This window comes from Leucoraja erinacea, chromosome 7 (genome assembly GCF_028641065.1).
Source record: "Leucoraja erinacea ecotype New England chromosome 7, Leri_hhj_1, whole genome shotgun sequence".
Lineage (NCBI taxonomy): Eukaryota > Metazoa > Chordata > Chondrichthyes > Rajiformes > Rajidae > Leucoraja > Leucoraja erinaceus.
The window spans coordinates 24,591,106-24,618,940 of NC_073383.1; the positions used below are offsets into that span (position 1 = coordinate 24,591,106).

The following is a 27,835-nucleotide window of genomic DNA, read 5'->3' on the forward strand; positions in this document are numbered from 1 at the left end:
CATTAAAATAAAAAAACTCTATTTCCTCATACGTTTGAGGGGATTCAACATTTTGCCAAATACTCAGGAAGGCACTACCTCATGAAGGAAATTAATATGAAAGACCCACACCAATCTCCTGTCCCTGTAACCAACCACCACCCCCCCCCCCCCCCCTCCCTCCCTCCCTCGTGAACTCTGCCCAGGGACCCCAATAGTCCTGAAGAAGGGTTTTGGCCCGAAACGTCGCCTATTTCCTTCGCTCCATAGCTGCTGCTGCACCCGCTGAGTTTCTCCAACAATTTTGTGTACCCCAATAGTCCTTTCAGGTTAGGCAGAGGATCACTTGGAACTCCTCCAATCTCATCCAATACATGGATAGGGCAGGTTTGGAAGGATATGGACCAAGCACAGGCAGGTGGGACTTGTATAGCTAGGACATGTTGGCCGGTGTGTGCAAGTTGGGCCGAAGGACCTGTTTCCACACTATATGACTCTATCTACTGTATCTGTTGTTCAAGATGTAGACTCTTGTACATCGGCGAAACCAAACAAACTGGGCAATCGTTTCGCTGAACATCTTTACTCAGTTCGCCTGAACCTACCTGGTCTCCCTATTGCTAAACACTTAAATTCTCCTTCCCATTTCCACACTGACCTTTCTGCCCACGGTCTCCCCCATTGTCAGAGTGAGGCTAATTGCAAATTAGAGGAACAGCATCTCATATTTCCACTTACAACCCAGTGGTATGAATATTGATTCCTCTAACTTCAAGTAACCCCTGCACTCCCTCTCTCTTCATCTGTCCCCCACCCAAGTCACACCAGGTTCCCATTTTCACCTAACAATAGCTTGTCTTCTTTATGATTGTCACTTTTTTTGTATATCTTTTATTCATTCATTCTATGTCTCTCTACATCACTGTCTATATCTCTCGTTTCCCGTTCCCTTGACTAGTCTGAAGAAGGTTCTCAACCTAAAACATCATCCATTCCTTCTCTCCAGAGATGCTGCCTATTCCGCTGAAGTACTCCAGCATTTTCTGTCTATCCTATGACATTTCGTTCTATATACTTAAAAGCGTGTCAAAAGACCTGCCCCTCAGGTCCCAATGTAAATCGTTCCCTACTCTTGCTCTGGTTACTCATTTGCCATCCCACACAAATCACACGGAACGGAACGGAACAGAACCGAACCGCCTGAACATCTGGAGGCAGCATAAAGGCCAAGCTGTGTAGAAGGAACTGCAGATGCTGGTTTAAACCGAAGATAGATACCAAAAGCTGGAGTAACTGCGGGACAAGCAGCACCTCTGGAGAGAAGGAATGGGTGACGTTTCGGGTCGAGACCCTTCCTCAAAGGCCAAGGCTGTCTGTTGCGGGTATAAGATTTACAACGTTAGAATTACCACCGTATAATGCTGTGAAATGCAAGAAACAACTGCTCACTCCGGGACAGTTCTTGTTAAGATAAAATGTTTCCAATAACGTGCACAGGACCCTAAAGCGGTGTTAGTTTTGCAGAGAAGGCTGGTGGTTGAGGGGAACGACGGCCTGCTCGCCCCATCCCGACCAGCTGAGACTGAGCAGCGGCGGCCGAGGTCGCACTCGCCGCCAGGCCGGGCCTCGCCTCGCCCCTCCGCCAAACAGCCCACGGCTACAAGGGTCTCGTGGCGACTTTAATCTAAGTTGCTAGCGGCGACCTGACTGACCTGAGCGCCGACACTCCTCCTCCTCCGGCCGCCGCTCCCGACTCGCACAAGATGGAGCCGCCCTCCCCTCCGCTCGGCGCTCCACTTCCGCCCAGCTGACGGCGAGAGGAGGAGGAGGAGGAGGAGGAGGAGCCCAGCGGCCTGGCCCAGCCACAGATGGACAAGGAACAAAGACAAATTCACCAAGATAGTATGAATGAATGATCATTTATTATCACATGTGACATATCGCAGTGAAATACTTTGTTTTCCATACCATACACAAAATATGCAAAGTGTATAGTGTGCCGACAAGGTGGCAAAGTCTTCAGTCAGTGTAGTCCCAATAGTCCTTCGTTCTCCACGACAGGTCCCTCCTTGTTCTCAGTGGGCCCATCGACCCCCAGTGGGCCTATCCTACCTCCAGCACCCACTGTGGGTCTACCCTACCTCCAGCACCCACTGTGTGGGCCTATCCTACCCCCAGTACCCACTGTGGACCTATCCTACCTCCAGCACCCACTGTGGACCTATCCTACCTCCAGCACCCACTGTGGGCCTACCCTACCCCCAGTACCCACTGTGGGCCTATCCTACCCCCAGTACCCACTGTGGGCCTATCCTACCTCCAGCACCCACTGTGGACCTATCCTACCTCCAGCACCCACTGTGGGCCTACCCTACCCCCAGTACCCACTGTGGGCCTATCCTACCCCCAGTACCCACTGTGGGCCTATCCTACCCCCAGTACCCACTGTGGGCCTATCCTACCTCCAGCATCCACTGTGGGCCTATCCTACCTCCAGCACCCACTGTGGGCCTATCCTACCTCCAGCACCCACTGTGGGCCTATCCTACCTCCAGCACCCACTGTGGGCCTATCCTACCTCCAGCACCCACTGTGGGCCTATCCTACCTCCAGCACCCACTGTGGGCCTATCCTACCTCCAGCATCCACTGTGTGGGCCTATCCTACTTCCAGCACCCACTGTGGGCCCACCCTACCCCTATCGAGTCACTGCTGCTAATACTTATTGTCTAAACTTGATCAAGATAGGATCAAGATAGACATCTGAATGGAAACAAAGTGTGTGCAAAATCCTTGTTTGTAACTATACAGCCAGAGGCTCAGCTAGTTCTGAAGTGTATTACTCCAGTACTACATTTTCAATGTTGCCTTTGCTGCATCCCCTGTGCTTAGCCACTTCTTTGTGGAGTGAATCAAATTTCCAGGGTCCAGAATAATTACAAGATGGTGGCCATGCCTCTGCGTGCTGGTCCCATAAGTGGATCTGCAATCACGCATTACAATCACTCCACTCTTTTAAACCTGCACTATCTGTACACTGCGAATGAATCGATTGTAATCCTGTATAATCTTTCCGCTGACTGGTTAGCATGCAACAAAAGCTTTACACTTGACAATAAACCAAACTAAACTAAATTAAAAATTTAGCTGAAGAGTAGGTTCTGTGGAAGGAATCTCAAGAGGAGACCATCTATTTGGCACATCTAATATTGTCTCGTTTCTAGTGCTCATGTGTTGGTCCCTACTATTCCTAACTTCACCTGCACAAGACCCTGGGAGTAATGCAGAGGTCCAGCTTTTTAAACCTCCCTAATTCCCTGTATTCGCTCTGCAGTACCTCGTTCCTTTCCCTACCTATGTTGTTGGTACCAAAGTGTGCAATGACCTCTGACTTCGCAAAGGTCTTGAGAATATTGTGTAGTCACTCAGAGAAACCCTTGCCTCTGGTATCCAAGAGGCAATAAGCAATGCTAGAGTCTTGCTCACAGCCACAGAATCCCTACCCCTGATTACTCAGTCTCCTATCACTACAGCTGTTCTTACCTTAACCCTCCCCTGCTATGCTTGGTGTCTTGGTGAGACCACACCTGGAGTATTGCGTGCAGTTTTGGTCTCCAAATCTGAGGAAGGACATTATTGCCATAGAGGGAGTGCAGAGAAGGTTCACCAGACTGATTCCTGGGATGTCAGGACTGTCTTATGAAGAAAGACTGGATAGACTTGGTTTATACTCTCTAGAATTTAGGAGATTGAGAGGGGATCTTATAGAAACTTACAAAATTCTTAAGGGGCTGGACAGGCTAGATGCAGGAAGATTGTTCCCGATGTTGGGGAAGTCCAGGACAAGGGGTCACAGCTTAAGGATAAGGGGGAAATCCTTTAAAACCGAGATGAGGAGAACTTTTTTCACACAGAGAGTGGTGAATCTCTGGAACTCTCTGCCACAGAGGGTAGTTGAGGCCAGTTCATTGGCTATATTTAAGAGGGAGTTAGATGTGGCCCTTGTGGCCAAGGGGATCAGAGGGTATGGAGAGAAGGCAGGTATGGGATACTGAGTTGGATGATCAGCCATGATCATATTGAATGGCGGTGCAGGCTCGAAGGGCCGAATGGCCTACTCCTGCACCTAATTTCTATGTTTCTATGCTTCAGAGCTGGCTGACTGCTGGTGCTCTCCTCTAAAAAGTCAAGTCCACCCATCTGTATCTAAAATGGGATACTTGTTTGTGAGGCAAATGGCCACTGGCGAATCCTGCACTCTACCTGTCCGCCTAGGCCTACGTGATCTCCCGGCTGCTAAACACTTTAACTCCCTCTCACATTTCCATACTGACCTTTCTGGCCTGGGCCGTCTCCACTGTTAGAGTGAGGCACAATGTAAATTGGAGGAACAGCACCTCATAGTTCGCTTGGGCAGCTTATAACCCAGCGGTATGAGTTTTGACTTCTCTATCTTCAAGCAACCATTGCTTTCCCTCTCCCAAGCTTGTTCTCCGACTAGTTTCATTTTCCATCTGTGTTTTCACACCTTACTCCTCCATATTGTCTGCCTCTCCCCTCACTCTCAGTCTGAAGGAGGGTCTCGACCCAAAACGTCACCCATTCCTTCTCTTCAGAGATGTTGCCTGTCCAGCTGAGTTACTCCAACATTTTGTGTCTATTTTTGGTATAAACCAGCATTTTCAGTTTCTTCCTACACTACTCACTACACCACACTACACCACCTGGTGCTCACTAAAGCTCCTATCTATGATGCTCTCAGCTTCATGGATCTTCCTGGATGAGTTCACCTGCAGCTCCAGCCACCGGGTGTGGTCAGTCAGGAGTTGCAGCTGGATGTACTTCCCACAGCCATAGTCACATTGGAAGTTTCCTTTATCTCCCACATCCTGCCCTGACTACCATATAAAAACCGCTATGACTAGAAAGAAATGTTTTTATTTATTGCTGGAAGTGGATTATGCTCCATCAGATTGGGCAAGGTGTACACCTTCCTCCATCAACACCTCCGCCATAATGCTCCATCCCACTCAATCATCTACTTAAATGTTACCAACATTGCTTACAAATAACACTGAAGCCAATGTTATAGGTATGTTGCAAAACTTACCTTCAGCAGCGCTGCAGTTCTGCCGCTGCCCGTGTGCGCGACTTTGGCGCCTTCAAGAGGGGGGCGGGTTTAAAACACGATTTTCTCGAGGCTGTTGAAATCAATGTTGTTCAGCCTACTTAGTTGCTGACGAAAAATCGTTGCGAAACTTGTTCGCTGCAGGTATTTTTAAACTGAATTGGGTTATTTAATTGTTATAGTAGATTAAAAATCATCCTCTAAAGCCGTGAACCCCGACAACGGGACGGATCTCATGTAGGGGACAAGGCAAGATAGGTTGTTTATTTTTACATTAAAAAGGGCTTCTTAAGATCCCTTTATACAAAATTTTATGTTGCGAGTAGCTGACTTGGGGGCCCATTCAATCCCACAGTATTTTTCATGCCATATGGGCTTCAAATTCACCGCAATGGCAGTGTTCCAAACCAGCGCATTCCACTCGCAAGCTGATTTAAATGGCCATTAATTTAGAGCAAATGAACACTAAATCCCTTCCATTTGGCCTATAAATTAATGTCAATGAGATTTAAACATCATGTTTTATTGTGAATTCTTGTGTGAATGTTCTTTGGACACTTAGGCTATTTAAAAATGTTAATCTTTCCTTAAGAAATGGATAGATGTTTAGATCTAGTAATTGAATTTTGGAATTAGCTACAATTGGGTAACTAACTAATTATATGCTTTAATTTCAGGTCATCCAAGTAAGATTGTTTAATATTTGTTTCAGAATGCTTCAATCTATAATAACTGAAAATTTATTTCAGTTCTCTTAATTTTTAATAAAGTTATGGACTTTTGACTGTTCTTGTTCACAGCTTTTGTGTTAAGTCAATGGAAAATCAATAGGGAACAAGATGCTAATTTCCGAGTATGAAAATGGCCATAACTTTTTCAATACTGAAGATATGAAAGTGAATTAGGTGTCAAATTAAACTTCTTTTTGTGCTTTATCTGATGGGATAAATTGCAGACTTGATTTTTAAAATCTCAAAAATTTGTAACATTGCTAAATGTTATGCCTTTCTCATTGTCAATATAAACAAATGTTTTTTTATCCATTGATCTGACCCACTCAAATACTCTGATTCCCTCATTGCAGAAATGGCACAGAGGGTAGCCCTGGAAAAACTGGTATGGCCAAATATATGGTAAGTTTTTATATCAGCAGCAAGAAATTTGGACTTAAAAGCCATCTGATACCAGAATTCTCACTCGTGTTAGATTGATTACAGGAGCTAATTTAAAACAAATACATGCACGGTGATAACCTTAATTTTTGTTTTCCTAATTCTAATTCATGCCATTAATTTCTCACATTACTAACAGAGGGATTACAATGACTGTAAGTCCTGATGGAAATTCTTCCTTTTCTTCAAAATTCATCCTTTTACTCATTGGTGGCACAAAGACACTGTACTCATATCTAATGTACACCAACTCTGACACTCACTGGGTCCAAACAGAAAAATAATTATGTTTTTACCTGGAGACTCGTGTATCTCAAGTGATCTAGATAATAGAAATGGAGTTTGGCTTGATTGTATTCATGGCTAGATTAGGCTTTTCACTTACTGTGGTACACACGTGACAATAATAACCCTAAACCTTTTTGTGACTTCGAAACTTAAGCAGGAGATCCAAAGGCAGAAAATCCCATTGCATGCTACAAATAATTGCCACCATGATAAATCTTCTTCAACACGGGTGTTCAGACATCTTTAAAAACTCTGCCTTTACCTCTACATCTCGTATGGCCCGCAGAGAAGTGGATCCTTGTTGATCCCGTCTCTTTGCTCCGCTCTATAATCTTTGCCCCACATCACGTCATTCCTCCTTCTCCCTGCTCCCATCCTGCAGAAGGTACAGAAGCCTGAAAGCGCGTACCACCCCAATTCAGGAACAGCTTCTTCCCCTCTGTTATCAGGCTTCTGAACGATCCATCCATAGCTGGGGTACTGTCTGATTCACCTCAACCCCCTTTAGGATATAGGACTTTGTCTACGGAACTAATACTAATGTGCTACAATGCTGCAAAATATATTCTGCACTCTATCTTCCGCTTTGTCTGATCTGTTTAGATAGCATGCAAAAAAAGTTTTTACTGTACCTCAGTACCCGACAATAATAACCTAAACAGCCACCTGCCAATCAACTGGAGATGAATTAGACTCTCATAACACTGCAATTAAATAACCTGCCAACATTAATGCCATTGTCCTGTGGGTCAGGGTATTGTCCTGTGGGTCATTGTCCCGTGGGTCAAGTACACAACCAAATATTGTTCAAACGTGATTAAGGTTACTGTCTTCACCAATGTTTTAGGCAAAAATGTCTATGATAAGGTGCTGCCTGACCTGCTGAGTTACTCCAGTACCTTGTTGTGTTTTGTAAACCAGCATCTACAGTTCCTTGTATCTCCAGGTCTTGGGATGCTCTGGCAGAAAGGGAATTCGTATCTTCCTGGGTGATGGAGTGGTGTGGGGCGGGCATTCTGCTGGTAGCAAGCATGAAGCTGGAGAGAACTTTGCCTCCTTCCTGAAGCACTTCCTGCTCCTATGTCCCACCAGGAAGACCAAGTCCCGGCAAAACTAAAAGATCACAAACCTATAAAGCTTTTTTTCTCTCTTCGGAAATTTTACTTGTAATTTATGTGTAATTTGTTTTTATGAGTTTGTCTGAGGCTCTGTGCCTTTGCTGCTGCAATTTTAATTGTACCTGAATCTCACCTCACCTCTGTATTTGACAATAAACTTGACTAAAGCATTTTAAATTATTGGCTTCTGACCTCATTAAAATATGTAAATTCCCAACAGTCTTCATTGAAAGATTAAGTGGACGTGTTAGAATCACATCCCAAGAGGTTAAATTATTTTAACATGAATAATAAAGCGATTTTACTCATTTTTGGATGCTAAACTTACCCAATGGCATTTATAAAACAGAAACCCAAATGCTTTAAAAAAAAATGTATGTTATTGCTTTTAATGTATGTTACTGCTTTTAATGATTTGTTTATTTGAATGCCAAAACCAAATGAGAGAAGATCCAGCAATACCTCAGTTCTCATTTCCCTATTGAAACGAGTCTGGATTTTGTCCTTGGGTTTTAATGGTGTTTAAGATCCTGATAAGAGTTATATCACTCAACCAAATCCAAAATTCACCTATCTATGACTGAAGAGAGCTTATTATCTTGACAGCTGTTTTTAATCATTAAGACTTCACTAGGCAGCAGGAAGCTAGTGAGTAATACCCCGTGTGTGCATTTCATTATACACACATCATGGAGCACTGCTTTTACTAACTACGCAATAATGTCAGGAAGCAAAGAAGGCATAATTCCCATTTACATTGCCTATAAAAATAGATCCAATTATATTCTTATTTATCTACTTTTTCCACTCTCTCTTTTCACAGCCTGCCTTGGTATGTGGTTTGAAAGTATTTCTCTTACATTTTCTCCTCGAAGGACAATATACCATGAAGTTGGGGTAATCTCACTAACCCAATGGAAGCTCATTAATTAAACATGGTTTAGAGCTGGAGGGTCCACTATTTTGGAGAAACTTCAAAAAATGAATGGAATATAAATATGCGAGTATTCCTTATTATATCTATTATATCAATCTAGCCTTGAAAGGTTTCTTGGGGAAAAGGTTTCAGATTTTCACAACTCATTTTGTGAAGAAGTAATTCCTAGCTCCATTCTTTTGACCTGGGTCTCCTCTCCAGAGGAAATAGATTTTCACGATCTGTGCAGAAAGGTGTGAGGCTGAATCATTAAGTATTTTCATAGTGAGGCAGAGAACGTTTTGGTGCTGTTTTCCCCCCTTTTAATCTTCTCAATATTCTTCCTCACAGAACTGATCACAATAAAGTCATGACTTTATTCCTTCGCTCCATAGATGCTGCCTCACCCGCTGAGTTTCTCCAGCATTTTTGTCTACCTTCTATTTTTCCAGCATCTGCAGTTCCTTCTTAAACAATAAAGTAATTGTCATGTGCCTCTTGTGACAGATTTTCTCGAGATGGTTAATATTTGGAATCCATTGCCTGTCGGAGTTGTGGATAAAACACAGGCCTTCAAAAGGGACCAGGATAGGCACTTGGCAAAGAATAATTTGCAGGCCCAAGAGTAAAGAGTGGAAAGAATGAAGGAATGATACTGACATGATTGCTATACTGGGAGCTGGTGTAGACGCAATGGGTCAAATTACTCCTCCCATCTACTGTGAATTACAAGGTCTGTTTGCACAGCTGCAATTACTTTGTATTTGGTCCAAGTAAGTTTGTTGTCAATGGTAACACAGCAATATGTATATGGCTGGGATTCATTGACAGAGAACTGATTAAACCTTCTCCTATTCAGGATGGTCACTGTGTGGTCACTGTGTAGAATAAAGGTTTCTAACTATTGCTAAGCAACTGTTGCTCTCTTATTATCTGAGCTTTGGAGATGCTACTGAGACTTGTGCTACAACTCTTTCTTGCTCTCCCTGTTTTCCCTCTTCTTCCTGCTGCACAACCATCGGCAAGGACATAATATATGTCATTGATAGGTTATGGTTGATTCGATGTCATCAATAATTAGAGTAATAAAGTAGAGAAACAGGCCCTTTGGCCCTTTGAATTCATGCTGACCATCAACCACCCATTTACATTAATTCTACATTAATCTCTTTTTTTGTCTCCACGTGCTCATCAACCCCCTGCAGATCCTATCATTAATTTACCCACTAATGGCAATTTACGTTAATCCAATTAACCTATCAATCTGCAAGTCTTTGGTATGTGGGAGTAAACCAGCGCATGAGGAGAAAACTTATGCTGACACATCGAGTTTATATAAACTCCGTATAGATAGCACATGAGGTCAGCATTGAACTTGGAGCCGCGAGGCAGCAGCTCCACTAGCTGCATCACTGTGCCATCCTAAAGGAGACATGTGCCTGGAATGCACTTCCAAACCCATCTAGGTATCTGGAATTTTGGTTCACAGTACCTATGGTGATCTCCAATATATTCCTTATGGCTACATGCCTCCCAGTGTAAAATTGATTGCTCTGCTTCTCACAGTCCTGAGTAGGGTTCGCAGCCAGATAAGAGTGCAGCAGCTTTCATGTCGCTAGTAACTATGAGTGGTCTGTTATGTTGGCTGGATTTCAGTGGAAACAGTTGACTGCCCAACAAAAAGGAATTGTGCAAGCTCCCTGGGTATCTTTGTTTAAATCTTCTCAGGGTGATCATGCACAGGTTATGATTTAGCCTGTGTAACCCCTTGTGGATCTGGTATAAAGTTCACTGTTGTTTGATGAAGTCTTGAAAGGAATGTGGGAGCAATCCATCACTTTTTGCCTGGCCTGTGTCTGCAACAGTCAATGTCTTGGTAGACCTTAAAGTCTTTGTTTCTGGCTCCTTCCAGACTGGAGTTGAACATATCAGTTATATTTTCCAATTTACTGTCCACACCACATCAATTTATCACCAGCTGAATAACAATGAGGCCTGTGTTCCAGTCTAGGATGAATATCAGCATTACAATTACATGTGGGAACTTTTCAACTGAGATGATCCTAAGAATCTTAATGGTCTCGAGCTTTAATTGGCACATATGCAGTCAGCAATTTTAAGTATGTAAGTACAGCTTTGGGGCACATCAGTTGAAAGGCCCAAGCTCCAGTCCACACACAGGTCCGTGTTTAGATAACCCGGAACTTGTGACCACATCATTGGACACCCAGTAATATTCTAGAAAAAGAAGATAGAACAAAAGTAATAGGAGCAGGAGCATAACCTCTCAAGCCGACTCAATAAGATCATTGCTGATCACCAAATACTTAAAAGTTAAGCCAAAAGGATTCTTCTTAAACTTATCATTTATTTATACGTTAGGTGTTTGCATTGCATACAGCCAAAATGTGGTGTCTCTACATTATAGGCTAAACTACTTCATTATCCTATTATGATAAGGATCACAGATGTAAATTTTTAAAGTTGATTTTTGTTTAGTACTGAAGGGACTAAGTATCAAAAAGAGACTTCTGTAACCCAAATGCTCACATGGTTTCTTCTGTTGATATTCTGGCCTGAAGTCACAAATTTCCATCTGCAGTTAAGATTATGCAGTTTGCTTTGATAGAAGTTTGGGTTATTGATTTGTTTAGTAAGTGGGAAATCGAACTGAAGGGAGGATAACAAAACAGCAGAAGCAATGTGCAGGGGCCAGGATTGCAATATTTTCATTACTCCTGCAGAATTCATGGAACATTAAAGGATGCCAGCGTGTGCTCCAACTGGTTGTCATTTTAATTTAAACTCTTAGGCTTTGTTTATCCTAGATAAACACAGTCAAATATGGAATAACATAATAACTTTGAGCTAGTATTTTCAATTTTATATTAGTACCTCCCAAAATTAGATACATGTGCTGCCCTTGTCATTTAGCATCTTCTGCCCTGCTATTCAGTGAGGTCATTCTCTGTAACCTGACTCTTGAATGCACATCTTTTCCATTAGCTCATATTGCATATAATTATCAATCTCTGATTTTGAATCGATCTATAGTTGAATAACATTGTAGAAGAGAGTTCCAAATTTCTGCAATACACGGCATGTATAATTTCCTTCACATCTGAAAAGCCTCATTTTAGGTCATGCACAGCTCAGAGTTCCCAACCCATGAAAATAGCTTTGCTTTATCCTTTCAGTTCTCACTAATGCATTTTGAGTCAAATCACATTTCATCATCTAACTTGTGGGGATGCAATCCTAGCAACATCTAGGGTTATACCCCCAGATTAGGTCTAACCAGAGATGGAATAAAAAAAACATAAATACCATGACAATTTAGATTTGGAATACTCCATGCGATAATGTGTTCGAAATTGATTCAGTGGGGGCCTGAATTAATACTTAAAGAAAAATCATTCAGATGTATGGGTACGGAGTGGTGGGAGCCCAACTGGACTGTTCTTCACAATAAGTGAGTTCGGTATACCGAAAAACGCAAGGAATCATGGGATTTGTCAAAGGTCGAATGCTGTAAATAAAAATCGAACGAAACGCTGTAGATTCAGTGAGTATAGTCATTGGGTCCGTTTTTTTGTATTTTTTTCAGTGGGAAACTGGAGGGGGGGGGGAGAGACCAGGGGGGAAGGGGGGGGGGGGGGGGGGGGAGGGGGGAGGGGGGGGGGGGGGGGGGGGGAGGAGGGAGGGGGGGGAAAGGGGAGAAAGGGGGGGGGGGGGGGAGGGGACCATGGGGAGGAGGGGGAGACCGGCTCTCATCCCCAGAATCGTGTCGATCCCCGGCGGCGCAAACACTGCCGCACCGCCACTGGACCATCTCCGGTTCATCCCCCCAGGGCCCACCAGGCCCACCGCCAGCACGGAGAACCCACAAACCCACAGCCAGTGCCAACTCCAGCCCAACCTTGCTCCAACTCCAGAGGAACCCGCTCCCCGATGGGCCGCTACAGCGACAACTGCCAGTTCGCCCACCACCCAAGCTGCGCTCCCTCAGCCACCACCCCAAGTACAAGATGTATCTTGCACACCATCGGCTTCTGCCCCTACAGTACCCGCTGCCACTTCATCCAGCGGGCGGCTGCCCATTTTCAGCAGGATCTCGGTGTCAGCATGACATGCATTTGCGTTTGGTGGTCTTGCACCCTGCTTGAAGTGGCGTGAAACTGCACTTGAGTTTGGTGGCCTTGCACCCTGCCTGAAGTGGCATGAAACTGCATTTGAGTTTGGTGGGATTGCCCTGCCTGAAGTGGCATGAAACTGCAATTGAGTTTGGTGGTCTTGCACCCTGCCTGAAGTGGCATTTCAAGGAATAGCCGTGTCAACTGCCAGCCCACTAGCCGTGAGTGAGTGAGCTGCCAGCACACCAAGCTTGAGTGACTGAGCTGCCAGTACACCAGGAATGATTTTTCCTTAAGTATTATTCAGGTCCCCACTGAATCCATTTCTAACATGGTATCTATCGCATGGAGTATTCCAAATCTAAATTGTCATGGTATTTAGGGTTTTTTTTAATTCCATCTAGGGTTAGTACCTAATCTGGGGATACAACCCTAGATGTTGCTAGGATTGCATCCCCACAAGTTAGAAGATGAATTGTAATATGGCTCAAAATGCATTAGTGGGAACTGAAAGGTTAAAGCAAAACTATTTTCATGAGTTGGGAACTCTGAGCGGCGCATGACCTAAAATGAGGCTTTTCAGATGTGAAGGAAATTATACATGCCGTGTATTGCAGAAATTTGGAACTCACTTCTACAATGTTATTCAACTATAGATCAATTCAAAATCAGAGATTGATAATTATATGCAATACGAGCTAATGGAAAAGATGTGCATTCAGAGTCGGGTCACAGAGAATAACCTCACTGAATAGCAGGGCAGAAGATGCTAAATGACAAGGGCGGCACAATGGCGCAGCTGGTAGAGCTGCTGCCTCACAGCACCAGAAACCCGAGTTTGATCCTGACCTCAGATGATGTGGTGCTCTGGTTTCCTCCCACATCCCAAAGACATGTGGTTTGTAAGTTAATTAGCCTCTGTAAATTGCCCCCAGTGTATAGGGAGTGGATAAAACGTGGAATATCATTTAGCTGGTGCGAAAGGGTGATTGTTGGTCGATGTTGATTGGTGATCGACCCCTACCCAGTAAAATAATTGAAAAGATGATGGAAACTAAAATCCATTATTTAAAAAATGCAAATCTAGATTTTTTTCATGTGGTACATCTTGAGTACAGGTCCAATGATTCTCACGTCATGATTTAATTGCTGTCCGATTTAGAAGACTTTCTTCTCTAGAGAGAAAGTGCTGGAGAGAATTAATTAAATTTATGAACCGTAATGACAGAAAGTTGAATAATAAGCCATTGTGTATTCCTGCACACTACAGAGGTGTAGAAACTATGTGTGTGTCTAGTTTTAAATGAAACAAGGGAGTTAAATCATTATAAATCCCTCAAAACAATCTGTTAGGCAAGTTTGAAATGTAAACTTGTTTTGCAATGTAAAGGCAAATATTAACTGTACAAAACCTAATGTAAGCCAGATAAATAATAATGTTAAGTTAAAACACTGATGGGCATGAGATGGAAATTGTTTAAACCCTTCCTCCAACCCTGGCTATGGAAAAGTTTCCACTGAATCGGAAAAATCACATTGAATCTTCAGTCACACACTTACCAAAATCCTTTACTAAAATGCTCATTTATGTGCCATTGATTGACTTGAGTGAGCAATTCCTTCATTTCTATGCACCGTTTTGGAAGATTCATGATTAGGCGGGTTTGAAACTTGCTATGAAAGATGGGTTATGACCCAGACCTCAAACGGATTGACTGCCGTCACACTCTTTGATTGAAATTCTCTGTGGAGGCTTTCATTTCTTTTTCTAATAAAAAAAATTGAATGTTCTTTCTTTGCTTCAAAATTTAATCTTTCTCACGTTATTGAGCATTTCATCTCTGAGAAAATTCATTTGTGACACACAAAATATTGCATCGAAATGACAAAAGCCATTTCATTTGACCTTAAAATATCCTAAATTTGACACAATTTGTTACATAAATTGCTTGTTGAATTTTCTTTTGTCAGCATGGATAATAATTCAATACTTTATCAATTGTAGAGTATGCATTACATAAAGTAATGGCAAAGTCAAACAAAGCAATGTCAGATGTAATTTATATACATGATTTCAGAGCTTTTAAATAAAGTTTAATAGTAAATTCATTACGTATTACATAATCTACACCATGGATTCAGATTCAATTTTAATTTAATTTCAGATTCAGATTGGTTCAGATTCAGATGGTTGTACGTACATGGTTTTAAATCTATTCCCGATAAGGAAAAATATTCAACGATGCACATTAAATAATACATATTCAATACAAATTTTATACTGAAATTTTCAACTGGAAATATAAGACATCGGAGCAGAATTAGGCCATTCAGCCCATCGAATCTGCTCCGTCATTCAATTGTATTGTATTGTATTGTATATTGTATTGTATATCTTTATTGTCATTTCCTTAGTATTCGCATACCCAGAGGAAAAGAAAAAAACGTTGCTCAACCAGTGTCCATTCAGTGTGCATGAAAAAATAAATAGAAATAAAAAAAAATACATGTATCATGAACAAATTTAACACTCTACTAAACATTCAACAGGCGTTCCGACCGGCAGCGGCACAACAGTGGCTCTGCTGCAGTGTGGGGGTTTGTGCGCAATACTTGGCAGGGGGCAAAGTCCATTTAGCAGTCTTATAGCCTGTGGGAAGAAGCTGAGGAGCATCCTGCTGGTTTTGCAGCTAATGCTCCTGTACCTCTTCCCAGAAGGCAGGATGGAGAAAATGTCATGCAATGGGTGGTAAGGGTCTTTGATGATGGAGATGGCTCTGCTGATACATCTCTTCCTGTATATGTCCAGCAGGAAGGGGAGTGGAGCACCAATAATCCTGCTGGCGGTCTTCACTATCCTGTCTAGTTGGTGCCGTTCGTACGCCTTGCAGCTCCCGAACCAGGAAGTGATGCCGTAGGTCAATGTGCTCTCGACAGTCCCCCTATAAAAAGTCCGTACGTGTGTAGTGGGGAGGCCTGCTAGACCAATCATGGCTAGTCTATCTTTCCCTCTCAACCCCAATCACCTGCCTTCTCCCCAAAAACTTTGACACCCTTCTGTCAATCTCCGTTTTAAAAATACCCAATGAATTCCACAGATTCACCACCCTCTGGCTAAATAAATTCCTCCTCATTTCCATTCTAAAGATACACCCTTTTATTCTAAGGCTGTGCCCTCTCACCCTATGCTCTCCCACCACTGGAAACATCCTCTTCACATCCACTCTATCTCGGCCTTTCGTTATTCAGAACTTCTCAATGAGAACAAATATGCCAGCTGATAACATGCAATTTAATTATAAATAATGTAAGTTTTTATTTATTTTTTGCAGGATAGATGTTACTGTTAATTACCTTAATCATAAATTTAGCACGGGCTGCTGAGATATCTCCTAAAGTAGTAAACCAAACTCACAGAAAGACTTGTGAATTTCTGTTTAAAAAAAAATGGTTTTGCTCCAAGGTTTCAATCCCCTGTTAAATATGTGTTAGCTGCAGACAGAGATAACCTTGTACTGTTATTGGCTTCTAACATATAGACTTTGGACTTATTTTAGACTTTAGAGAGACAGCATAGAAGCAGGCCCTTCAGCCCACCATACGCGTTGTCCAGGGATCATTCCACACACTAGCACTATCCTACACACTAGGGACAATTTACAGAAGCCAATTAACCTCCAAACCTGTACATCTTTAGAGTGTGGGATGAAACCCGCACGATCAGTGTAAAACAGGCACCCTTAGGATAAAAACCTAAATGAAATTCTTGAGTTAAAGTTGCCATTATTTAGGTTAGAAAGAGAATAAAAGGAGAGGCTAATAATATGATAACGATCCTCATGTCATGATTTCAGAAGACTGGAATCCAATAATGTGAAGGGGCGAAGTTGCATTCAATCCTAACTCTTCCCCCGCCTTCCTTTCCAGCTCTGTGAATTTTCAGACTCTCACTGGGACTAGGTTGAAAGGAGTAGCCCCGAAGCAAACACCAAAACAAAAATATCAGATTAGTAGCACAATCATCATGATGATCCACCAAGTTCAAGAGCCTCTACTGCCAACTACTGGCAGGACAGTGAGCCCCCGGTACAAGGATAACAGAGTAATCTCAAACAATGCTACATCACCCCCACCTGGGAGGACTTAGCAAAAGGATAGAGCAACTTGGAGAATCATGGTTCACAAAGCAGCTGCATTCCATGAAAAAGACTTCTTGATTAGTAAGGGTGTCAGGGGTTATGGGGAGGAGGCAGGAGAACAGGGTTGAGAGGGAAAGATAGATCAGACATGATTAAATGGAGGAGTAAGCTTGATGGGGCGAAAGGCCTAATTCTGCTCCTATAAGTTATGAACTCATGAACCTCCAATAGGGTGCAATACACAAAAGCCAGCAACGAAAGAAGAGGCTCACCACCAAGATGGCCTGACCACATTCATACAACCAATGCCACTCATCCATGCCAACAGTGAAGTCTGTGGCTCCAGGAGCAGCCCCTTCAGCCATCTCTAGACCCACTGAAAGGACCCACCAGCTGGGCAATCATACATTCGACCGAGTAATCATCAATGATGATGATGATTGATTGAATTAATGAATGAATGAATAAGTTTATTGGCCAAGTATTCAGATACAAGGAATTTGCCTTGGTACTCTGCCCACAAGTGACAACATGACATACAGTGACAGTTAAGAATGATACATAAAACATTAAACATTAATAATAAAACATTATTGATTAAGCATGTGAATTAAATAAAATACCAGAGCAAAAGGAGGCTACAGATTTTTGGTTATTGAATAGAGCTACTAGTGGAAAAAGGTTGTTTTTTGTCTGGCTGTGGCAGCTTTGATGGTCCGGAGTCTCCTTCCAGAGGGAAGTGATTCAAAGAGTTTGTGGCCAGGGTGAGATGGGTAAGAGATGATCTTGCCCGCTCGCTTCCTGGCCCTTGCAGTGTACAGTTCGTTAATGGAGGGAAGGTTGCAGCCATTAACCTTCTCAGCTGATCGGACGATTCGCTGCAGCCTCCGGTTGTCATGCTTGGTGGCTGAGCCAAACCAGACCATGATGGAGAAGGTGAGGACGGACTCTACAATGGCCGTATAGAATTGGACCATCATTGCCAGTGGCAGATTGTGCTTCGTCAGCTGCTGCAGGAAGTACATCCTCTGTTGTGCCTTTTTGACTGTGGAGTCGATGGTGCCCCCCACTTAAGGTCCTTGGAGATGATGGTTCCCAGGAACTTAAAATACTCCACAGATGTGACTGTGGTGTTGTTGATGTTGTAGGGAGTGAGGGGAGGGGGAGCTCTCCTAAAGTCTACAATCAATTCCACTGTCTTGAGTATTGAGCTCCAGGTTGTTGCGATGGCACCAGGATGCCAGCTGTGACACTTCCTGCCTGTAGGCAGATTCCTCCCCATTCTGGATCAGTTCAATCAGGGTTGTGTCATCCGCAAACTTGAGAAGCTTGACAGAGGAGTCAGTGGAGGTGCAGTGATTGGTGTAGAGAGAGTACAGGAGAAGGGAGAGTATGCAGCCTTGCGGTGCTCCTAAACTGAGAGTTTACGGGTCCGAGATGTGCTTTCCCAGCCTCACATGCTGCTTCCTGTCTGTCAGGAAGCTGGAGATCCACTGACAGAGGGGTTCAGGCACAGTCAACTCGGAAGGTTTGGAGTGTAGTAGCTCTGGCACAATGGTGTTGAATGCAGAGCAAAAATCAACAAACAAAATCCTTGCATAGGTCCTTGCCTGGATTACGATGATCTAACAACTTTAAGATATTTAATATATAGGCAAGCGATTATATTATTCCTAATTAATTAAACATGTTCATGACTTGAACCAGGAGTAGCTACACATTATGAAATACGTAAGAAGGGTTCAGATCCTAAACATCACTATCCATTCTGTCCAGAGATGCGGTCTGACCAAGTCATCCAGCACTTTGTATTTTGTTCAAGATTCCACTGTAAATTGCTCTTTCTAAGCTCTCACCCAGTCTAGTTTCAGTCAAAAATCACTGAGTCAAGCACTTGCGCATCTAAACTTCATTTTGACAAAACACAATTACAGTTCCCACTACTGCACCTAACCACCACGGGTTTGATCCTCGATTCTGACTGGCCAAGCCCTCTTGGCCTCGCTCAAACAGAGACACTCCAGAAGGTCACTCAGTCCTAAGCGTTCTCCCATAAGATCGAGAAAGGACCTTGTGGCAGGTCCCCCAAATTTTATAGGTCCCCGGACCTCGAGGGGTCGAACCACATGGGGGTGGTCTCTTTACAATCCAATTACAGATATCGATTAACCCCATACACGAGAGACATTTCCCCAACCCAATAATACAGTGGCTAATACATTGTATTCAAATAAGTGTTTCTCAAAGGAAACGAACATCGAAACATTTGCCCTGATATGCAAGAAAACCAGACAAGATACCTAATCCAATCAACATTCAGCAAAGTAAAGCTTTGCAACATTACTTACAACGTGTATGTCTGGTTTGCATTCATCCAATCCATTCTATGCATTTTGCACCTAATTGTCAGGATCTGCAGATGTTCCCATTCTCTTTCTGCACCTCTGATCTAGGCTCTAGCCAAACTGGCACCACTCTGCAGCCTGTCCCATTTCTACAGAAAGCACTTTTAAATTGACCAAATGGCCTGGCAGCCCAGAAGCCATTACTCAATTTTAGGGTCCTGGCCTCCCCAATTTGACCAGGATTAACACCGCCATCTGTAGTTCTTTGTGACTCCAAAAAATACTTCATGATTTTTGTTGCATGTTTCATCTATTACTAAAATATTGTGAATTAATTAAATACAAATCTTTGCAACAGCGAAAATATAGGCAAACACAACTGACCTGTTTTGAGGAGTTTCACAAGGACTTTAACATACTGTATATTCCAAATAGCTTCATAATCAGTTGTTTTCAAAATATATTAAATTTATAATTTACAGATAGACATATTATTAGAATTTAGTAATGTCAATTTCAAACCCACTGCTCATTTTGTCAGACTTTAACTGATCCTCACCTCCTTTGTTTATCTATTTAATGTTTGAATTGTTTGCTGCTTTCTCAGTTAACCCAGTGGAAAATATCAGGATTGCTGAACCTCCCAAGCAGCCTATTTTGATTAAATCACACACCAGTCAGATGTAAAATGTATTGCTAATTCAATTATTCTGTCTATGAAAATGATAAGAAGATTGACTGAAATGAAAGAAGCTCTGAGCTGCTGCTCATCTGCGATGGGTCAGCGACAGGATATCATTGGAAATTGATGTTGATTCAAATTGAATGTGAAGTGACAATTCGTCCTTTATTCCCTTCAGAGAATGATTGAATTCCAAATTATATTCTTTCAATGGTTCTTAGTGCTTTACCTACCCTCACCTACCCTCTCACTTCAGAAGTGAGCTGAGGGCAATATTCCAATCGGTATTGCTAAGCGGAATTGTTTTAGTTTAGAGATAGAGCATGGCAATAGGCCCTTCAGCCCATCAAGTCTACACTGACCATTGATCATCCATTCACACAGTTCTGTTATCCCACATGTTAATCTATTCTCTGTACGCTGGCGACAATTTACAGAGGCTAATTAACATACAAACCCGCATGTCTTTGGAAGTGGGAGGAAACCGGTCACAGGGAAAACATGCAATCTCCACACAGACAGCACCCAAGGTCAGGATCAAACCCTGGTCTCTGGCGCTGTGGTGCAGCAGCTCCATCAGTTGCACCACTGTGCTGCAGTTCTAAAAGCAGTTTTAAATTTACCTTTTTTATAAACAGGAACAAGTGTTTTTATTTCAGATGGTTTTGCTCCCAAGTACATGGAAACATGGTAAAGCCAGTGCAGAACCACACAAAATAGTTGCAGCGATAATTCCTTGCAGATATTCAGAACAAAGTTAGCATCTGGCATTTCATTTATTGAGCTGGTCTTCACATTGCACTCTGTGTCCAAATTCTGGAACTACTTACCTTACAACATTGTGAAAATATTGATTAAATAGATTGAAAAATACAGCATGGAAACAAGCCCTTCAGCCCACCAGGCCCAGGGTTCAATCCTGACTATTGATCACCCATTCACACCCAGTTCTACATTATCCAACTTTCTCATCCACTCTGTTCACATTAGGGGCAATTTAAAGAAGACAATGAACCTACAGACCCTTATGTTTTTGGGAGGTAGAAGGAAACTGGAGTACCCAGTGGAAACCGATGGCACCCAAACCAGGACTATTTGTGTGCTAGATTGTAGAAGCAAATCTACAATCACATATTAGAATCACTCCACACTTTTAAATATCTACTCCTACAGCAACATTTCTTACTTTCACTAAGTGTATTCCATTATCTTGTATCTGTACAATGTGAATGGCTTGATTGTAATCAAGTATTGTCTTTCAGCTGACTGGTTAGCACGTAACAACAGCTTTTTACTGTACCTCGGTACACGTGACAATAAACTAAACTGAACTGAACTGAAAGCCATGAGGCCACAAGGAGAATAAGCAAACTCCACACAGACAGCACCTGACGTCAGAATTGAACCTGGATCTCTGGCGCTGATGCAGCACCAGAAGCCAACAGAACTGATGCAGCACCAGAAGTTCTCAAAGATTGTGCATCTTCAATGTACTCCATAATTTTTTTTAAATGTTAGTGTTTAAAGAAATAAACAGTTATAAACCCTGTGGTAACAAGGAACTGCAGATGCTGGTTTATACCAAAGGTACATACAAGATGCTGGAGTAACTCAGGGGATCAGGCAGCATCCCTGCACTGTTCAGGAATACTAATTGTCAGTACAAAAGCATTGTCCTGTGCTTGGTCCTTCACTAAGAAGGGTGGGTGTGGATGTAAAACACTGCCTGGTGATGTAACAGATCTTCAATTCATCCAAGTCATTGATGCAAAGCCTCAGGCCCAACAGCAGAATTCACAGTTGGCATGGACAAAGCCAACTGGGATATCATTGGCATACGTTTTAAAACTGCAGAGTCACTCAGTAAAAACACCACAATAAAACTACTCATTTTTTACCACTGGTAATCTTACAAGGGAGATAAAAACGTTTTCAATGTTTTTATTTAAATTGGAAAATAGACAATTTAGCACAGAAAGCATACCAAACAAAGGTAAAGATATCTTCAGTTGTTTGTACTTTCTTGCAGTCATTACACAGTTCCAGATGTTGTGGATGGAGAGAAAAACATTGAAGTCAATAGTAGACCATAATTACATGTGTACTTATGTGTACTTATCTCCTACTCAGTTTTAAAATCACAATTGCATTTAAGACATTAAACAAATGCTATCGTAATTTTGCAAATAAATTATGTTGAAAAATGCAAGTGGTGTCAAACTTGACAACCTGACCTACCTTTGAGAAATAAAAACAAATAAAAACGGTAGGGTTGCTGCCTTGCAGCACTAGAGACCCGGGTTGGATCCTGACTACGGTGCTGTCTGTATGGAGTTTATACGTTCTCCCCGTGACCTGCGTGGGTTTTCTCAGGGATCTCTGGTTTCCCCCCACACTCCAAAAACATACAGGTGTGTAGGTTAATTGGCTTGGTATAATTATAAATTATCCCTTATGTGTGTAGAGGATAGCGTTAGTGTGCAGGGTCATTGGTGGGTGCGGACTTCCTGGACCGAAGGGCCTGTTTCTGCGCTGAATCATTAAACTAATCTAAATGATTACAAAATATATAGTTGATCAATCATCACCATTAAAGAGAACATAAACCAGAAGGGAATTAAGTGGAACAAAAGGAACAAAGTAAAGGAAAGTGCAAAAGATACACGTTGAAACACAAGCAATAAAGTACTAAATGACTCACTGAATGCTCAAGTGAAATAGAAATATGCAAAATTATAGTGAAAATGTTATTGTAAGGTTAATGAAAAGTGATTTTACAAAAAGGAACATGCAAATAACTAAGACATTGAATTGTACAAAAAACATTTAACATGTAAATTCAGGAAAATCTTGACAAACACATTAATCATAATGAAGAAAAGTAATCCACAGATTCACCACTCTCTGACAAAAGACATTTCTCCTCATCTCCTTTCTAAATGTACGTCCTTTTATTCTGTTGCTATGAGGGGATTGGATAGAGTAAATGCACAAAGTCTTTTACCCAGAGAATCAATAACCCGAGGTTATACTGTAGGTTTAAGGTGAGGTACATAGATAGAATAGATTTAGAAATATACAAGACCAAGTGGGACCCGTTGGGTCCTGTCCCAAATCGCAGGGGGGGGGAACCGCACGGCGTCACAGGGGAGGGCTGGTCCCCGAACGCAATATTCCACAGCTCACCCATAGATCCCAATACTCACCACTCCTTAGAGAGGGAAGGGAGAGGCAGGGGTGGTAGGGGGGGGGGGGGGGGGGGGGGGGGGGGGTAGAGTAGGAGGGGGGAGAAAACTGTTGACTGCTCAGCATAGGTGGTATAGCACAAACTGAAATATTACCCATTTAAAATGTTCATTTGAAGCAGGACAACTATTTCCACCAGTAGTTTAAGGTTCAAGACACCAGAACACAGAGTTTCATGTCAATATCATTTACATTATTTCCATGTGATATACAGTAATCTCATGTCATAGGAGCAGAATTGGCCCACGAGACTACTCTGCCATTCAATTATAGCTAATTCCCCCTCAACACCATTCTCCTGCCTTCTCCCTGCAACCTTTGACACCCTTACTGATCAAGAACCTGTCAATCTCCTCTTTAAAAATACCCAGTGATTTGGTCGTCTGTGGAAATGAATATTTAACAACAAATGTAATTTGCTCTTTGCAATGGGAGGAAAATAAATTGATATTCTCTGCATGCGTTTCAAACACGACAAACCCACATGTTCAGGTGGGTGGAGCTGCCACAATCACTTCCAACAAAGCAATGACCTCCTGGTGCCTGGGATGCAACGTTACATGCCCCTATCCCTTTTTGTCCCAGGGCTATTCATAAACGAATGTCAGGTGGTCCTGTCCTGGAGATGACCTTAGGAATCCTGTCAACGTGAACTCTTGAGCTGGAAGTTGCAGTGATTCCCCTCCAGGTGAAAGTAACATTGGAGTGCATCGTGACCAGATGAGGCCCAAAATGCCAGGCTTTTTTCTTATGAACTTTCCTTTGGGGCCAGGAGGAAAGAGGGGGAAACAATTCTATGGGCCACACAGTGAGAACATAGGCCACCCTGTCTACCGACTTGCATATCTCCCCCCCCCCCCAGCTACTGATGGTGAGATTCCAACAACCTGACCCCACCACCTCGCTAGTATCAGCAATTGGCCTCTGAATTTTTGCAGCTTCTAAGATGATTAAATGAAATCCGTCCGTTAAAATCATCTAGGGATCATTCAGTCTTGGATGGAGAGGAAATTGACATGTTGGTGTTTTTTTGTTCTTTCCAGAACTGTTTTGGGAAATAAAATCCAGGATTTTAGCTGTTTTCAGATACATTGCTGGCATCTCAGCAGGTCCACATTAACAATTTAGACAATAAACATTTACAGCTTCAGTTCCACATGTAACTTTGTGAATGAAACTTGAGCTATTTTGCTCAGCAATTACTATCCATTGATGAAATGAAAACTGCCAGAAACTGATATCCTACAATCATTATATTAACTATGGGTTAACTTGTAGTTATAGAATTTTATTTTGTTAGCTTAAAAGGTTGACTAAATATTAAAAATCTGAAACTTAAACATTCAGTGTTAATGGAAATATTATTTTTTGCATTTAATGCCAAATAAAGATATGGATTAGAGGTTAGGTCTTTGTAATTGCTTTTTGTTATCATAAAATTCCAAGACCATGTTAAAATTGTATTACTTAAAAATGGTTTAAGTTTATTCTTCTATGAGTAAACAAATAATATAAAAACAAAAAGGTGCTATTTTTGCACCTACAGACAAGATTTGCCTCAGACCTTCAGTATTTGATTCCAGCATAATTAGACACAAAAGGCTTCTTAATGACCTTTTGATTAATATATTGCCATCAATTCCCCTTAGAATCGTGTACATTCCACATATTTCTACATACTAAAATGCACTGAATATTTTTTTTCACAACTCTCACCATGGGAAAGAACCAAAGTCTTCATACCTTAGATAAAAGCATTTGAATAAGGATTTTTTTTCAAATCACACAACAGAAACCTGTAAAATTATTATACTTTATTCATAAAATCTTCCTAAAATGCAGCACGATATTGCAAATAAAAGAATAATTTTGTAATTGAATATTGTCACAAACATTGCCCTACATTTATTAGTTTCCATTCCCTGTTAGTCCATTCCCTGTTAGTCCTTGTGTATGAAGTTGATCCTGTAATTAACCTTGCAGACAGCAGCTTTCCGGAGAGCAGATTGCTTGCAGCACAATTCTGAGTGAACAGAAAAACATTTCCAGATGTGCCCATGGTAACAAATTACAAGACCCCCAGATTTACTTCACATGGAAAACATCACAACACCACATTTATTCACAAGACCGTCTTAGGATATAAGAAATGGAAGAAGATATATAAAGTCTACCCACCAAACCCTCTTCTTTTACAACCAAGAATGAGTTCAACAAAAGGGTGAACCAAGACTAAGGATTATGCCATCAGAATGAACTATTACTAGAATCGAAAAATATTGATTATTTTACTCATAAGCTTGTACAATGGAGTAAATTTGCCTTGAAGACAAATGTTAGTGCAAACAGAATTATAGATTGCACTTACTCCAACTTTAACAAGATGTCTATTTCAGTGCACATGAACTGCATCTTCTTGGCTTAATCATTTTAGGCAAGAAAACAAGGTTTTGCTTCTGTCCTGTGTGGGGGTCTTACTTCAAAATTTAAACCATGCACTAAGTGACTGCTTGCTGAATTTCACAGATTTGATCAAAATTTCTCTGTCTGTCTACCAATGTGAGTAGGTGGCATGGTCAGTGAATCTCAGCTAGAAAGTGCTCTGCTCCTGAGAAAATCCAGGAGCTCCGGGATTTCTTGATCTGGACAATTACCAGGACCATCCCAGCACTCCGCAACTTGCAATAAGACATTGTGTGGAATGTTGGGGCAAGGAAAGAAAGCACCTGAATGGTGGCTCGCACTTGTGGGCAGCACGGTGGCGCAGTGGTAGAGTTGCTGCCTCACAGCAGCAGGGATCTAGGTTCAATCCTGACTACAGGTGCAGTCCGTACAGAGTTTATACATTCTCTCTGTGACCGCATGGGTTTTCTCCAGGTGCTTCAGTTTCCTCCCACACTCCAAAGACGTGCAGTTTGTCGGTTAATTGGCTTTTGTAAATTGCCCATAGTGTGTAGGATGGACCTAGTGTATGGGTGATTGCTGGTAGGCATGGACTCATTGGGCCAAAGGGCCTGTTTCCGCACTGTATCTCTAAAAAAACCTCTACAGCCCAGGAATTAGGCCCTTCGGCCCATAATGTCCATGCCAAACATGATACCAAGTTAAACTAGTCTCCTCTGCCTGCACGTGATATATTTCCCTCATTCCCTGCAAATTCATGTGCCTATCCAAAAGCTTATTTAATGCCACTGTCATATCTGCCTCCAGTATCACCCCTGGCAATGAATTCCAGGCATCTACCACCCTCTGTGCAAAAAGCATGCTCTGCATGTCTCCTTTAAACTTTGCTCGTCTCATCTAAAACCTATCATCAGGCCTGTCTGAATACTGCGTGTGGGAAAGTATTGTCCATGGGATGTCGGGGATGGTGAGGGAGTGTGGGTGCTGGTGTATAGTGGAAACTTGGAAGATGAGCGCCTTCGGTGGCTTCTGTTTCCTCCCACATCCCAAAGACGTGCAGGTTTGTAGGTTAATTGGTCTCAGTACAATTGCCCCTAATGCGTAGAAATTGGATGAGAAAGTGGGATAACAGAGCTAATGTGAACAAGAGATCGATGGTCAGCTTGGATTCAGTGAGACCAAGGGCCTAGTTCCATGCTGTATCTCTAAACTACTGCATCTGTCCCACTTATGCTAGCCTCCTTCCTATCAATATCCCAAATCGTTTTCAGACTTTCCAAGCCAGTATGAGCTCTTTGCTGAATATTTTGCATACATACAGCACAATGTGCCCCATTTAATTGTCAGCATGGATGAGTTGGGCCAAAGGGCCTGTTTCCTTGGTTTATGACTCTATCAATGACTAGTGATAACTGATCACTGGTTCCTGTCATTTCTTAATCATTTCCAATTTCTCCTTCATCTGCTGAACATTCCTAATTTTCCCTTCTTACATTCTCTGTAGTAACCTCGCAGAAACTTAATGTCTAGGATGGAACTGCAAATGCTGGTTTATACCAAAGAAAGACACCAAATGCTGGTGTAAATCGGCGGGTCGGGCAACATCTCTGGAGAAAAAGAATAGGTGCCGTTTCGGGTGGGAACAGAAGAAGGGTTCCGATCAGAAGCATCACCTATTCTTTTTCTGCAGAGATGCTGCCCGACCTGCTGAGTTTTGTGTTTATTATAGAAACTTGAAACAGGTACCCTTAGCATTGCAAATATGCACCAAAGTGATCAGACTGGTTTGGAAAGAGCCATATGAAGAGGAACAATACAACATTTCTAGGAAAATAGTTTATCTGAATAGTATAATTCAGATAACATTCATTTATTTTATGGTGGATTTTCATATAGAAAGATTTCCACAGAATCAGGTCGCAAAAGATTCTCACATACCTAATTTATTTGCTGAGCGTTGCCACCACACTAGTAAGTGTATCCCCTCCAATGTCAAAGACTTTCATGCTGTAAGGAGCATTTCTGATATTGTGAAATATGCTTGATTACAATGATTGTGAGCAATATTGATCTTTAATTCAAATTCAGTAACAATTATGTCACAAAATGACGGGGAACCCAAACCGCAACCTCAGCATTTGGCAACCTCCCCAGTAGGCTTTCTCACATCAGTCTGCTTGGAGTTCTCTCTCGCTTAACTCTTCATGGGAAGACGCATGAGGTGCATCTTCCTCCACTGTTATTCACCCATTGCAAATTATACTGGGATACGGGTGAAAGCTTTGG

The 27,835-nt window shown here is 42.1% G+C and overlaps 1 protein-coding gene and 1 long non-coding RNA gene across 2 annotated transcripts in view; one reads left to right on the forward strand and one right to left on the reverse strand.

Annotated features, from left to right (window-relative positions):
* The window catches only part of LOC129698755 (cytoplasmic dynein 1 intermediate chain 2-like), a 74,677-nt gene extending 72,849 nt beyond the window's left edge, over positions 1-1,828 (reverse strand). The window contains exon 1 of the mRNA XM_055637989.1: positions 1,692-1,828. The gene's annotated coding sequence lies outside the window, so the exon portion shown is untranslated. The remainder of the gene's footprint in view (positions 1-1,691) is intronic.
* On the forward strand, positions 1,775-7,862 carry LOC129698756 (uncharacterized). Its single transcript, XR_008723719.1, has 3 exons — positions 1,775-1,881; positions 6,192-6,240; positions 7,514-7,862. It is a non-coding gene; the product is annotated as an uncharacterized LOC129698756 (long non-coding RNA).
* The last annotated feature ends 19,973 nt before the right edge of the window (positions 7,863-27,835 follow it).